Source organism: Haliotis cracherodii, unplaced genomic scaffold (assembly GCF_022045235.1).
Source record: "Haliotis cracherodii isolate W230 unplaced genomic scaffold, xgHalCrac1.p SCAF_6, whole genome shotgun sequence".
Lineage (NCBI taxonomy): Eukaryota > Metazoa > Mollusca > Gastropoda > Lepetellida > Haliotidae > Haliotis > Haliotis cracherodii.
This window is the reverse complement of record NW_027266319.1, coordinates 35,750,608-35,765,448: the sequence shown is the minus strand read 5'-3', so window position 1 is coordinate 35,765,448 and position 14,841 is coordinate 35,750,608.

The window sequence follows — 14,841 nt, the reverse complement described above, 5'->3', positions numbered from 1 at the left end:
GTCTTTCTTTGTTTCCTTTGGTGGCTGATTGATCTTTTGTTGATTCTGTTCCCTTTGATGAATTTGTAATTTTTTTTTTAATTTTTTAGTTGAACAGAAGTGCTTTGTATCTTTCTGTTATTTGTTTGAGTGGCTGGCTGGTTGTTGATTCTGTTGTTATGTTTTCTATTTGATTCTTCATTCTTGTTGTTTTAAATTATTGTTTAGATGCATGTTTGCTTAGTTTTGTTGTTTTTTTCTTGTTTAGTTTCTTAATTTTATGTTGTTAGTTTTGCTGTCTTACTGGGCTGCTTCTTTAATGCAATGTTTTGGTGTTGGCTTTTGTTCATTTTTTTCTTATTTTGTTAGTTTTTCATTTCAAAGGTAGTGTTTGATTTTCCTGTTTGTGGTTCTCGTTTGTGTTGATAAGTATGTTTTCATTTTTTTAACTTTTTGTTTGTATGTTTCATTCACTTGTTCAGTTGTTGTTGTTGTTTTGTGTGTGTGTGTGTGTTTATTTTCTTGCCTGTCTGTGTTTGGTTGGTATTAATTTTGTTGTTGTTGCAGCATGTATCTGTTTCTGTGTTTTTGTTTCTTTTTGTTTGGTTGTTCAGTTTGTTGTTTGTTTGATTTGCTTTTTGGCTGATTTTTTAGTTCCTTTTTTTCTTAATGTTGTTTCTTTGTTTAGTCGCCTGTAGTTTTCATTGTTTTATTTTATTTCTTTGTTTATTTATTTAGTGGTTTTGTTGGTTGTCTCGTTTCTTTATTCTTGTGATGTTTTTGTTTGTTGTTTGAATGGTTGAGTACCTTTTGTTTGTTTGTGTTTATTATTCATGTCGTCTCGGTTTTGTCATTCTTTAGTTGTTTACTTTTGTTGTTTGTTGTCTTGTTTGCCTAACTAGTTGTTTCTTTAGTTGTGCGTGTTGTGTTTCTTTACTTGATAAGGTTTTTAGCTGTTTTGTTGTTTGTTCATATTTTGGGTGGTTTCTTTGGTTGTTTCTTTTGTTTGCATATTTCTTACTGGTTTTTTTGTTGATGTTGCTGACTGTTTGTATTTTATTTGGTTGTTTATTGGTTGTTTTCCTTCTTTGTTTGGTGAATTTTACTGTTTTGTTTGTTTGTTCGGGTTTTCTTTCTTGTCTATTTGGGTCATGGTTTCTTTGGTTGTTCATTTAGTTTGCATTGTTTTCATATTTTATTCTTTTTGGTTTTGTATGTGATTGGTTGGATTTCCTTTGTTTCTGTAAAACTGTTTATGTTGCAGCTTTTTTTTCATTTTGTTTTCTTGTTTGTTTGCTTGTTCATTCATTTGCCTTTTGTTGTTGTTGTTTTGATGAATAGTTTTTGTTTTCTTTGTGTTCTGGTTTCTTTGCTTGAAGGGTTTTTCTTTGTTTTTTTTGCATGTCGGTTTGTTTGTTTGGCTTTTTTATTGATTATTTGTTTGTTTCTTGTATGATTCTTTGGTGTTTTGAAGCCATTGTTATCTTTTTCTTGTTTTGTGTGTATCAGTTTAACGGTTGTATATACCTTGTTTCTATTGTTTTATTCTGTTGGTTGTAGTTTTTTATTTGTTTATTTTTCAGTTTGTTTGTTTGCTTCTTCATTTGTACACTTTGTTGGTGCTGCTTTGTTAATTGTTTGTTTTGTTAGTTGTTTGAATGTTTCTTAGGATGTTTCTTTGTTTGGTTTGTTTGGTTTCTTGGTTACTTGTTAGTTATTTTCCTTTCTGGGTTCATTCCTTGTTTGTTTTCTAGATTTTCGTTTTTGCTTTTTGTTGCACAATTTTTTTTGATGTTTTGTTTGCTTTTTTCGGGGTTTTTTTACTATATTTTTGTTTTGTTTTTAAGTTTAATGGTTTGGTTTTGTTAGTTCGTATTATTTGTCTTAGTTACTAGTTGTTTTCTGATTTTGTTGTTTATAGATGTGTTCGTTTGGTTTCTGTTGTTTTCCTCAATGATAATTTGCTTTTTGTTTTTTAGTTGACTTTTTGTCTGTTGGTTACTTGGTTCGCTTAATTAGTTGGTTGTTTCTCTTTTTGTTTGCTTTGTTGTTGGTTTGGTTGTGCAGCATTTCTGGTTGTTTGTTGATTTAATGCTAGTTCTTTTCTGTTTGTTCGTTTGCTTTTTGTTTCTCTGTTTCATTAATTGTTGTCTTTCTTTGTTTCCTTTGGTGGCTGATTGATCTTTTGTTGATTCTGTTCCCTTTGATGAATTTGTATTTTTTTTTTTAAATTTTTAGTTGAACAGAAGTGCTTTGTATCTTTCTGTTATTTGTTTGAGTGGCTGGCTGGTTGTTGATTCTGTTGTTATGTTTTCTATTTGATTCTTCATTCTTGTTGTTTTAAATTATTGTTTAGATGCATGTTTGCTTAGTTTTTGTTTTTTTTTCTTGTTTAGTTTCTTAATTTTATGTTGTTAGTTTTGCTGTCTAACTGGGCTGCTTCTTAAATGCAATGTTTTGGTGTTGGCTTTTGTTCATTTTTTTCTTATTTTGTTAGTTTTTCATTTCAAAGGTAGTGTTTGATTTTCCTGTTTGTGGTTCTCGTTTGTGTTGATAAGTATGTTTTCATTTTTTTTACTTTTGTTTGTATGTTTCATTCACTTGTTCAGTTGTTGTTGTTGTTTTTTTTTTGTGTGTGTGTTTATTTTCTTGCCTGTCTGTGTTTGGTTGGTATTAATTTTGTTGTTGTTGCAGCATGTATCTGTTTCTGTGTTTTTGTTTCTTTTTGTTTGGTTGTTCAGTTTGATGTTTGTTTGAATTGCTTTTTGGCTGATTTTTTAGTTCCTTTTTTTCTTAATGTTGTTTCTTTGTTTAGTCGCCTGTAGTTTTCATTGTTTTATTTTATTTCTTTGTTTATTTATTTAGTGGTTTTGTTGGTTGTCTCGTTTCTTTATTCTTGTGATGTTTTTGTTTGTTGTTTGAATGGTTGAGTACCTTTTGTTTGTTTGTGTTTATTATTCATGTCGTCTCGGTTTTGTCATTCTTTAGTTGTTTACTTTTGTTGTTTGTTGTCTTGTTTGCCTAACTAGTTGTTTCTTTAGTTGTGCGTGTTGTGTTTCTTTACTTGATAAGGTTTTTAGCTGTTTTGTTGTTTGTTCATATTTTGGGTGGTTTCTTTGGTTGTTTCTTTTGTTTGCATATTTCTTACTGGTTTTTTTGTTGATGTTGCTGACTGTTTGTATTTTATTTGGTTGTTTATTGGTTGTTTTCCTTCTTTGTTTGGTGAATTTTACTGTTTTGTTTGTTTGTTCGGGTTTTCTTTCTTGTCTATTTGGGTCATGGTTTCTTTGGTTGTTCATTAAGTTTGCATTGTTTTCATATTTTATTCTTTTTGGTTTTGTATGTGATTGGTTGGATTTCCTTTGTTTCTGTAAAACTGTTTATGTTGCAGCTTTTTTTTCATTTTGTTTTCTTGTTTGTTTGCTTGTTCATTCATTTGCCTTTTGTTGTTGTTGTTGTGATGAATAGTTTTTGTTTTCTTTGTGTTCTGGTTTCTTTGCTTGAAGGGTTTTTCTTTGGGTATTTGTGCATGTCGGTTTGTTTGTTTGGCTTTTTTATTGATTATTTGTTTGTTTCTTGTATGAATCTTTGGTGTTTTGAAGCCATTGTTATCTTTTTCTTGTTTTGTGTGTATCAGTTTAACGGTTGTATATACCTTGTTTCTATTGTTTTATTCTGTTGGTTGTAGTTTTTTATTTGTTTATTTTTCAGTTTGTTTGTTTGCTTCTTCATTTGTACACTTTGTTGGTGCTGCTTTGTTAATTGTTTGTTTTGTTAGTTGTTTGAATGTTTCTTAGGATGTTTCTTTGTTTGGTTTGTTTGGTTTCTTGGTTACTTGTTAGTTATTTTCCTTTCTGGGTTCATTCCTTGTTTGTTTTCTAGTTTTTTCGTTTTTGCTTTTTGTTGCACAATTTTTTTTGATGTTTTGTTTGCTTTTTTCTGGGTTTTTTTACTATATTTTTGTTTGTTTTTAAGTTGAATGGTTGTGTTTTGTTAGTTCGTATTATTTGTCTTAGTTACTAGTTGTTTTCTGATTTTGTTGTTTATAGATGTGTTCGTTTGGTTTCTGTTGTTTTCCTCAATGATAATTTGCTTTTTGTTTTTTAGTTGACTTTTTGTCTGTTGGTTACTTGGTTCGCTTAATTAGTTGGTTGTTTCTCTTTTTGTTTGCTTTGTTGTTGGTTTGGTTGTGCAGCATTTCTGGTTGTTTGTTGATTTAATGCTAGTTCTTTTCTGTTTGTTCGTTTGCTTTTTGTTTCTCTGTTTCATTAATTGTTGTCTTTCTTTGTTTCCTTTGGTGGCTGATTGATCTTTTGTTGATTCTGTTCCCTTTGATGAATTTGTAATTTTTTTTTTAATTTTTTAGTTGAACAGAAGTGCTTTGTATCTTTCTGTTATTTGTTTGAGTGGCTGGCTGGTTGTTGATTCTGTTGTTATGTTTTCTATTTGATTCTTCATTCTTGTTGTTTTAAATTATTGTTTAGATGCATGTTTGCTTAGTTTTGTTGTTTTTTTCTTGTTTAGTTTCTTAATTTTATGTTGTTAGTTTTGCTGTCTTACTGGGCTGCTTCTTTAATGCAATGTTTTGGTGTTGGCTTTTGTTCATTTTTTTCTTATTTTGTTAGTTTTTCATTTCAAAGGTAGTGTTTGATTTTCCTGTTTGTGGTTCTCGTTTGTGTTGATAAGTATGTTTTCATTTTTTTAACTTTTTGTTTGTATGTTTCATTCACTTGTTCAGTTGTTGTTGTTGTTTTGTGTGTGTGTGTGTGTTTATTTTCTTGCCTGTCTGTGTTTGGTTGGTATTAATTTTGTTGTTGTTGCAGCATGTATCTGTTTCTGTGTTTTTGTTTCTTTTTGTTTGGTTGTTCAGTTTGTTGTTTGTTTGATTTGCTTTTTGGCTGATTTTTTAGTTCCTTTTTTTCTTAATGTTGTTTCTTTGTTTAGTCGCCTGTAGTTTTCATTGTTTTATTTTATTTCTTTGTTTATTTATTTAGTGGTTTTGTTGGTTGTCTCGTTTCTTTATTCTTGTGATGTTTTTGTTTGTTGTTTGAATGGTTGAGTACCTTTTGTTTGTTTGTGTTTATTATTCATGTCGTCTCGGTTTTGTCATTCTTTAGTTGTTTACTTTTGTTGTTTGTTGTCTTGTTTGCCTAACTAGTTGTTTCTTTAGTTGTGCGTGTTGTGTTTCTTTACTTGATAAGGTTTTTAGCTGTTTTGTTGTTTGTTCATATTTTGGGTGGTTTCTTTGGTTGTTTCTTTTGTTTGCATATTTCTTACTGGTTTTTTTGTTGATGTTGCTGACTGTTTGTATTTTATTTGGTTGTTTATTGGTTGTTTTCCTTCTTTGTTTGGTGAATTTTACTGTTTTGTTTGTTTGTTCGGGTTTTCTTTCTTGTCTATTTGGGTCATGGTTTCTTTGGTTGTTCATTTAGTTTGCATTGTTTTCATATTTTATTCTTTTTGGTTTTGTATGTGATTGGTTGGATTTCCTTTGTTTCTGTAAAACTGTTTATGTTGCAGCTTTTTTTTCATTTTGTTTTCTTGTTTGTTTGCTTGTTCATTCATTTGCCTTTTGTTGTTGTTGTTTTGATGAATAGTTTTTGTTTTCTTTGTGTTCTGGTTTCTTTGCTTGAAGGGTTTTTCTTTGTTTTTTTTGCATGTCGGTTTGTTTGTTTGGCTTTTTTATTGATTATTTGTTTGTTTCTTGTATGATTCTTTGGTGTTTTGAAGCCATTGTTATCTTTTTCTTGTTTTGTGTGTATCAGTTTAACGGTTGTATATACCTTGTTTCTATTGTTTTATTCTGTTGGTTGTAGTTTTTTATTTGTTTATTTTTCAGTTTGTTTGTTTGCTTCTTCATTTGTACACTTTGTTGGTGCTGCTTTGTAAATTGTTTGTTTTGTTAGTTGTTTGAATGTTTCTTAGGATGTTTCTTTGTTTGGTTTGTTTGGTTTCTTGGTTACTTGTTAGTTATTTTCCTTTCTGGGTTCATTCCTTGTTTGTTTTCTAGATTTTCGTTTTTGCTTTTTGTTGCACAATTTTTTTTGATGTTTTGTTTGCTTTTTTCGGGGTTTTTTTACTATATTTTTGTTTTGTTTTTAAGTTTAATGGTTTGGTTTTGTTAGTTCGTATTATTTGTCTTAGTTACTAGTTGTTTTCTGATTTTGTTGTTTATAGATGTGTTCGTTTGGTTTCTGTTGTTTTCCTCAATGATAATTTGCTTTTTGTTTTTTAGTTGACTTTTTGTCTGTTGGTTACTTGGTTCGCTTAATTAGTTGGTTGTTTCTCTTTTTGTTTGCTTTGTTGTTGGTTTGGTTGTGCAGCATTTCTGGTTGTTTGTTGATTTAATGCTAGTTCTTTTCTGTTTGTTCGTTTGCTTTTTGTTTCTCTGTTTCATTAATTGTTGTCTTTCTTTGTTTCCTTTGGTGGCTGATTGATCTTTTGTTGATTCTGTTCCCTTTGATGAATTTGTATTTTTTTTTTTAAATTTTTAGTTGAACAGAAGTGCTTTGTATCTTTCTGTTATTTGTTTGAGTGGCTGGCTGGTTGTTGATTCTGTTGTTATGTTTTCTATTTGATTCTTCATTCTTGTTGTTTTAAATTATTGTTTAGATGCATGTTTGCTTAGTTTTTTGTTTTTTTTCTTGTTTAGTTTCTTAATTTTATGTTGTTAGTTTTGCTGTCTAACTGGGCTGCTTCTTAAATGCAATGTTTTGGTGTTGGCTTTTGTTCATTTTTTTCTTATTTTGTTAGTTTTTCATTTCAAAGGTAGTGTTTGATTTTCCTGTTTGTGGTTCTCGTTTGTGTTGATAAGTATGTTTTCATTTTTTTTACTTTTGTTTGTATGTTTCATTCACTTGTTCAGTTGTTGTTGTTGTTTTTTTTTTGTGTGTGTGTTTATTTTCTTGCCTGTCTGTGTTTGGTTGGTATTAATTTTGTTGTTGTTGCAGCATGTATCTGTTTCTGTGTTTTTGTTTCTTTTTGTTTGGTTGTTCAGTTTGATGTTTGTTTGATTTGCTTTTTGGCTGATTTTTTAGTTCCTTTTTTTCTTAATGTTGTTTCTTTGTTTAGTCGCCTGTAGTTTTCATTGTTTTATTTTATTTCTTTGTTTATTTATTTAGTGGTTTTGTTGGTTGTCTCGTTTCTTTATTCTTGTGATGTTTTTGTTTGTTGTTTGAATGGTTGAGTACCTTTTGTTTGTTTGTGTTTATTATTCATGTCGTCTCGGTTTTGTCATTCTTTAGTTGTTTACTTTTGTTGTTTGTTGTCTTGTTTGCCTAACTAGTTGTTTCTTTAGTTGTGCGTGTTGTGTTTCTTTACTTGATAAGGTTTTTAGCTGTTTTGTTGTTTGTTCATATTTTGGGTGGTTTCTTTGGTTGTTTCTTTTGTTTGCATATTTCTTACTGGTTTTTTTGTTGATGTTGCTGACTGTTTGTATTTTATTTGGTTGTTTATTGGTTGTTTTCCTTCTTTGTTTGGTGAATTTTACTGTTTTGTTTGTTTGTTCGGGTTTTCTTTCTTGTCTATTTGGGTCATGGTTTCTTTGGTTGTTCATTAAGTTTGCATTGTTTTCATATTTTATTCTTTTTGGTTTTGTATGTGATTGGTTGGATTTCCTTTGTTTCTGTAAAACTGTTTATGTTGCAGCTTTTTTTTCATTTTGTTTTCTTGTTTGTTTGCTTGTTCATTCATTTGCCTTTTGTTGTTGTTGTTTTGATGAATAGTTTTTTTTGTTTTCTTTGTGTTCTGGTTTCTTTGCTTGAAGGGTTTTTCTTTGGGTTTTTTGCATGTCGGTTTGTTTGTTTGGCTTTTTTATTGATTATTTGTTTGTTTCTTGTATGATTCTTTGGTGTTTTGAAGCCATTGTTATCTTTTTCTTGTTTTGTGTGTATCAGTTTAACGGTTGTATATACCTTGTTTCTATTGTTTTATTCTGTTGGTTGTAGTTTTCTATTTGTTTATTTTTCAGTTGGTTTGTTTGCTTCTTCATTTGTACACTTTGTTGGTGCTGCTTTGTAAATTGTTTGTTTTGTTAGTTGTTTGAATGTTTCTTAGGATGTTTCTTTGTTTGGTTTGTTTGGTTTCTTGGTTACTTGTTAGTTATTTTCCTTTCTGGGTTCATTCCTTGTTTGTTTTCTAGATTTTCGTTTTTGCTTTTTTTTGCACAATTTTTTTTGATGTTTTGTTTGCTTTTTTCGGGGTTTTTTTACTATATTTTTGTTTTGTTTTTAAGTTAAATGGTTGTGTTTTGTTAGTTCGTATTATTTGTCTTAGTTACTAGTTGTTTTCTGATTTTGTTGTTTATAGATGTGTTCGTTTGGTTTCTGTTGTTTTCCTCAATGATAATTTGCTTTTTGTTTTTTAGTTGACTTTTTGTCTGTTGGTTACTTGGTTCGCTTAATTAGTTGGTTGTTTCTCTTTTTGTTTGCTTTGTTGTTGGTTTGGTTGTGCAGCATTTCTGGTTGTTTGTTGATTTAATGCTAGTTCTTTTCTGTTTGTTCGTTTGCTTTTTGTTTCTCTGTTTCATTAATTGTTGTCTTTCTTTGTTTCCTTTGGTGGCTGATTGATCGTTTGTTGATTCTGTTCCCTTTGATGAATTTGGATTTTTTAAATTTTTTTTTAGTTGAACGGAAGTGTTTTGTTTCTTTCTGTTATTTGTTTGAGTGGCTGGCTGGTTGTTGATTCTGTTGTTATGTTTTCTATTTGATTCTTCATTTTTGTTGTTTTAAATTATTGTTTAGATGCATGTTTGCTTAGTTTTGTTGTTTTTTTCTTGTTTAGTTTGTTTATTTTATGTTGTTAGTTTTGCTGTCTAATTGGTTTGCTTCTTTAATGCAATGTTTTGGTGTTGGCTTTTGTGCAGTATTTTTCTTATTTTGTTAGTTTTTCATTTCAAAGGTAGTGTTTGATTTTCCTGTTTGTGGTTCTCATTTGTGTTGATAAGTATGTTTTCATTTTTTTAACCTTTTGTTTGTATGTTTCATTCACTTGTTCAGTTGTTGTTGTTTTGTGTGTGTGTGTGTGTGTGTGTGTGTGTGTGTGTGTGTGTGTGTGTGTGTGTGTGTTTATTTTCTTGCCTGTCTGTGTTTGGTTGGTATTAATTTTGTTGTTGTTGCAGCATGTATCTGTTTCTGTGTTTTTGTTTCTTTTTGTTTGGTTGTTCAGTTTGCTGTTTGTTTGATTTGCTTTTTGGCTGATTGTTTAGTTCCTTTATTTCTAAGTGTTGTTTCTTTGTTTAGTCGCTTGTTGTTTTCATTGATTATTCATTTCTTCGGTTATTTATTTAGTGGTTTTGTTGGTTGTCTCGTTTCTTTATTCTTGTGATGTTTTTGTTTGTTGTTTGAATGGTTGAGTACCTTTTGTTTGTTTGTGTTTATTATTGATGTTCGTCTGGGGTTTTTTTGGGAGGTGGGCTGAATTGTTGATTGCTTCATTACCCATACCTCTACCTTCAGTTTCGCTAATTCCAACTTGCTTTCCTTGCATGCTTGTTTGCTTGCATTTATTTCTTTGTTTCTGCCGGTTTGTTTAGTTGATATTATCCTTGGTCCTTTCCTTGTTTTTTTTGGGTCGTTGTTTTGTTTGTTTCTTTTTGCTTGTTATGGGTTTTTATTTGTTGGCTTTTCTTAAGTTGTTTATTTCTTTGTTCTATTTATCTTTGTTGTTTTAATGTTTGTATCCTAAGGTTCCTTTTTTCTTGTTTTGTCCGTTTTGTTTCTTTCTTGTTTTCTTAATTGGTAGGTTTGTTCTCTGTTTCTTCAGTTTTGCATTATTTTCTTAGATGGTTGTGTCTTTGTTGCTTTCCATTTGAAGATGAGCCATTGTTTCACTTGGTATTGTTCCGTTCATTCTCTGGTGTGTTTTTTCGTTTCAATGTTTTCTTTTTGGTTTTCTTGCTTTTGCTTTTATTTCAATTATTACAATTATTATCATTTCTTTGTTTCTCTTTTTTATTTATGTTGCTGGCTGTATGTTGAATTAGTTGTTTTTTCTCGATTTGTAAATTGCTTGTTTTGTTAAATTCTTAATTTGTTCCTTTTGTTTGTCAGTTATATGTTGTTGTTTTTGTTGTTGTTGTTTGTATTTCTAGTTGTTGATTGATTTTGTTGTTAGTTGATTTGTTAATTTGTTTACTTTTTTGTTTTCCTGTTTTGTTAATTGTGTTGTTGATTATATTATATTTCTTGTTTGATTGTTTTCTTAGTTTTTGCTTGTTTGCTAGAGTTTTTTTCATTTTTGATTGGTTGAATTACTTATTGTTTCGCTATTTTCCCTAGATCCTCCTTACATTTCCCTCCTTTCTCCCTAATTAACCCTTCATCCTTCGTTCTATTTCCTCATCCTCCCTACTTCTCCCTCAATCATCACTCCGTCATCCCTACTTATCCCTTCATTATGCCAACCTCCTCTACGATCTTCCGAAACGTCTCCCTTCATCCTTCCCACATCCCACACGATCATCCCCCCATACATATCTCTCCATTCCTCCTATTTCTCCCACGATTCTCAATATTTCTCCCTATATCTTCCCGATTTCTACCTCCATCCTCCCCACTTCTTCCCGCATTCTCCCAACTTCAGGACCTGCGAAGATTCTGGGGTAGAATAGGTCTTCAGCAACCCATGCTTGTCGTAAAAGGGGAATAACGGGATCGGGTGGTCAGTCTTGCTGTCTTGATTGATGCACGTCATCATATCCCTATTGCGTGGATCGATGTTCATGATGTCAACAAACAAACAAACAATCCTTACTCCCCACCTCCCCACATATCCCCCTGTCATTCTTACTACTTCTCCTTCTATCATTTCTACTTCTCCCTTCAGACTCCTCACTTCTCCCTGTTTCTTCCTTCATCTTTCCTATTTCTCCGTCCATCCTGCCTTTAGTACTTCGCCGTCCACCCTTTCTATTCCTTCCTTCATCCTCCCTACATATCCCCTATTTTCCACCCCCTGCTTCTTTCTCCATTTTCTGTACTTCACCCACCATCCTCGGTACTTCTCCCACCACCATCCTTTTACTTTTCCCTTCATCATGCCTACTTCTCCTTCCATCCAACCTAGTTCCCCCTCACTCCTCCCTACTTACTCCCCCCCCCCCCCCCCCCCCCCCCCCCCCATCCCTCTACTCACATCCCCACCGCCGATCCTCCCTCCATCGTCCGTACTTTTCCCTCGATCTCCCAAACTTCCCTTACGATCCTTCCTCCCTGCTCATCTGCTCCATCTCCCAACTTATCCCCCCGTCTTACTTACCACTTCTCCCATCATTTCTGCTTTTCCCTTCACGCTCCTTCCTTTTCCTTCCATCCTCCCTGCCTCTCCCACTATCATCCCTACTCCTTCCTTCATCCTTCCTATTTCTCTGTCAACCCGGCCTAATTTTACTCCCTAAAACCTTCCGAATTCTCCCGACATCCTCCCTACTTCTCCTTCCATCCTCCCTACTTCCCCTCCATCCTCCCTACTTCCCCTCCATCCTCCCTACGTCCCCTCCATCCTCCCTACTTTTCCTCTATCTCCCTACTGTTCCTCTATCTCCCTACTTTTCCTCTATCTCACTACTTCCCCTCCATCCTCCCTACTTTTCCTCTATCTCCCTACTTCCCCTCCATCCTCCCTACTTTTCCTCTATCCTCCCTACTTCCCCTCTATCCTTCCTACTTTCCCTCCATCCTCCCTACTTTTCCTCTGTCCTCCCTACTTCCCCTCCATCCTCCCTACTTTTCCTCTGTCCTCCCTACTTCCCCTCCATCCTCCCTACTTTTCCTCTATCTCACTACTTCCCCTCCATCCTCCCTACTTTTCCTCTATCTCACTATTTCACCTCCACCCTTCCATTTTTCCTCTATCTCCCTACTTCCCCTCCATCCTCCCTACTTTTCCTCTATCCTCCCTACTTCCCCTCCATCCTCCCTACTTTTCCTCTATCCTCCCTACTTCCCCTCTATCCTCCCTACTTTTCCTCTATCTCCCTACTTCCCCTCTATCCTCCCTGCTTTCCCTCCATCCTCCCTACTTTTCCTCGATCCTCCCTACTTCCCCTCCATCCTCCCTACTTTTCCTCTATCCTCCCTACTTCCCCTCTATCCTCCCTACTTTTCCTCTATCTCACTACTTCCCCTCCACCCTTCTATTTTTCCTCTATCCTCCCTACTTCCCCTCCATCCTCCCTACTTTTCCTCTATCCTCCCTACTTCCCCTCTATCCTCCCTACTTTTCCTCTATCTCACTACTTCCCCTCCACCCTTCTATTTTTCCTCTATCTCCCTACTTCCCCTCCATCCTCCCTACTTTTCCTCTATCCTCCCTACTTCCCCTCCATCCTCCCTACTTTTCCTCTATCCTCCCTACTTCCCCTCTATCCTCCCTACTTTTCCTCTATCTCACTACTTCCCCTCCACCCTTCTATTTTTCCTCTATCTCCCTACTTCCCCTCCATCCTCCCTACTTTTCCTCTATCCTCCCTACTTCCCCTCCAGCCTCCCTACTTTTCCTCTATCCTACCTACTTCCCCTCCATCCTCCCTACTTTTCCTCTATCCTCCCTACTTCCCCTCTATCCTCCCTACTTTTCCTCTATCCTACCTACTTCCCCTCCATCCTCCCTACTTTTCCTCTATCTCACTACTTCCCCTCCATCCTCCCTACTTTTCCTCTATCTCCCTACTTCCCCTCCATCCTCCCTACTTTTCCTCTATCTCACTACTTCTCCTCCATCCTCCCTACTTTTCCTCTATCTCCCTACTTCCCCTCTACCCTTCTATTTTTCCTCTATCTCCCTACTTCCCCTCCATCCTCCCTATTTTTCCTCTATCTCCCTACTTCCCCTCCACCCTGCTATTTTTCCTCTATCTCCCTACTTCCCCTCCATCCTCCCTACTTTTCCTCTATCTCCCTACTTCCCCTCCATCCTCCCTACTTTTCCTCTATCCTCCCTACTTTTCCTCTATCCTCCCTACTTTTCCTCTATCCTCCCTACTTCCCCTTCATCCTCCCTACTTTTTCTCTGTCCTCCCTACTTCCCCTCCATTACCCTACTTCCCTTCATTCTCTCCATTTCTCCCTCAATCCTCCCTACTTATCCCTCATTAATTATCCCTTCTCTTCAATCCCTTCCACGGCTTCCCTAGTTTCCCCTCACTCCTCCCTTCTTACCCCTCCATGCTCCCACCCCCCACCCCACCCTCACCCCCATCATCCCACTCTACGTACTGCAAATTCTTCCTTACTTCAACCCTTCTCCCCCTTGGTCCTCCATTTTTCTAACTCCATCCTCCCAACTTTCTCTTCCACCATACCTGAACATCCCTCCGTCCTTTCTACTCCTCCCACGATCCTCCCAACTATTCCCTCCATCCTCCCTACTTCTCCGTCCATCCTTCCTGCATCTCATTTTAATCTCCAAACTTCTCCCTCCGTCCTCCCTACCACTCGGCCCGTGAAGATCAGGGGTAGAATAGGTCTTCAGCCACCCAAACTTGCCGTAAAAGGCGACTATGCTTGTCGTAAGGGGCGACAAATGGGATCATGTGGTCAGGCTCGCTGACTTGGTTGATGCATGTCATCGATCCCAATTGGGTGGATCGATGCTCATGATATTAATCACTGGATTGCCTGGTCCAGACTCGATTATTTATAGACCGCCGTAATATAGCTGGAATAATGCATATAAACAATAAACCAATCAACCAACAAATCCTACCACTCACTCCATCCTCCTACCTTCTCCGTCCTTATTCCCCCCCCCCCCCCCCAACTTCCTCCCTAGTTTTCCCTTCCACCTCCTTACTTCAGAATTCATCCTTCAAACACCCCCCTCAAAACACCCAGCTTACACACATTTTCTATATTAATCCCTCCTTTATTACCAGTTATACACCCTTTCTACTTGTTTGTATGTTTGTTTCTTCGTTCGTTTTATTTTTCTAACTTTTTGTTGTTTCAGTTGGTTGTTTCCTTTTGTACTTTGGTTTGTTCTTTTGAGTGTTTGTTTGCATGTTATTTGCTTCTATACTTTGTTGGTTGGTTGACTGTTTTATTCTTCGTTTTTGCAATTCGCTTGCTAGTTTGATATTTTAGTTGGTTCGTTGTTCTGTTTGTTGTTTTTGTTGTGTTTTTCTGTTGTTTTCTGTTTGGATTTTGTTTGTTAAAAAATTGCTTAGTTGTTCGTTTATGCCTGTATTTTTTGTGTCGGTTTGTTTATTTTCTATTTTTAATTGGTTGTTTGGTTAGTGGATTCTGTTTTGGTTGATGTTTTGTTTGCTTTATTTCGTGTTTGTTGTTTTATTGTATCTTTTTGTTCTTTGTTTGTTTATATTCTTGTTTGTTTAAATGGGTGGTAAGTCGTTACCTTGTGCTGTCTCTTTTTCTTTTTTTCTATTCGTCTGCTTGTTTGATGTTAATGTTGTTTCGTTCTGTTTGTTATTTCTTTGCGTGCTTTTCTGTTGTTTTATGTTTGTAAAAAACACAAAAAATGTTTGATTTTGCTTGATTTTGATTGGAAGTTTGTTCTTGTCTTATTTCTGTTTGTTTGTTTGTTTGCGTCGGTTTGTTTAGTTTCCCTTTTTTGCTGTTTGGTTAGTGACTTATGCTTACTTATGCTTTGTTTGTTGTTGTTTTTCATGTTTAGTGTTTATTGTTTGGATTTGTTATTTGTTTTAGGTTTCTGGTTGGTTGTCGATTTTCTTCTGTTTTTATTTTATTGTTGTTGTTTTTTTTTGTAGTTTTTTGGGGTTTTTTTGTTGTTGTTGTTGTTTTTTTGGGGGGGGGGTTGGTCGTTGATTTTTCATTGTTGTTTTGGTGTTTGTTTGGTTTGATTGTTGTTGATTTTTGCAGTTTGTTTTCTTCTTTTTTGTTCATC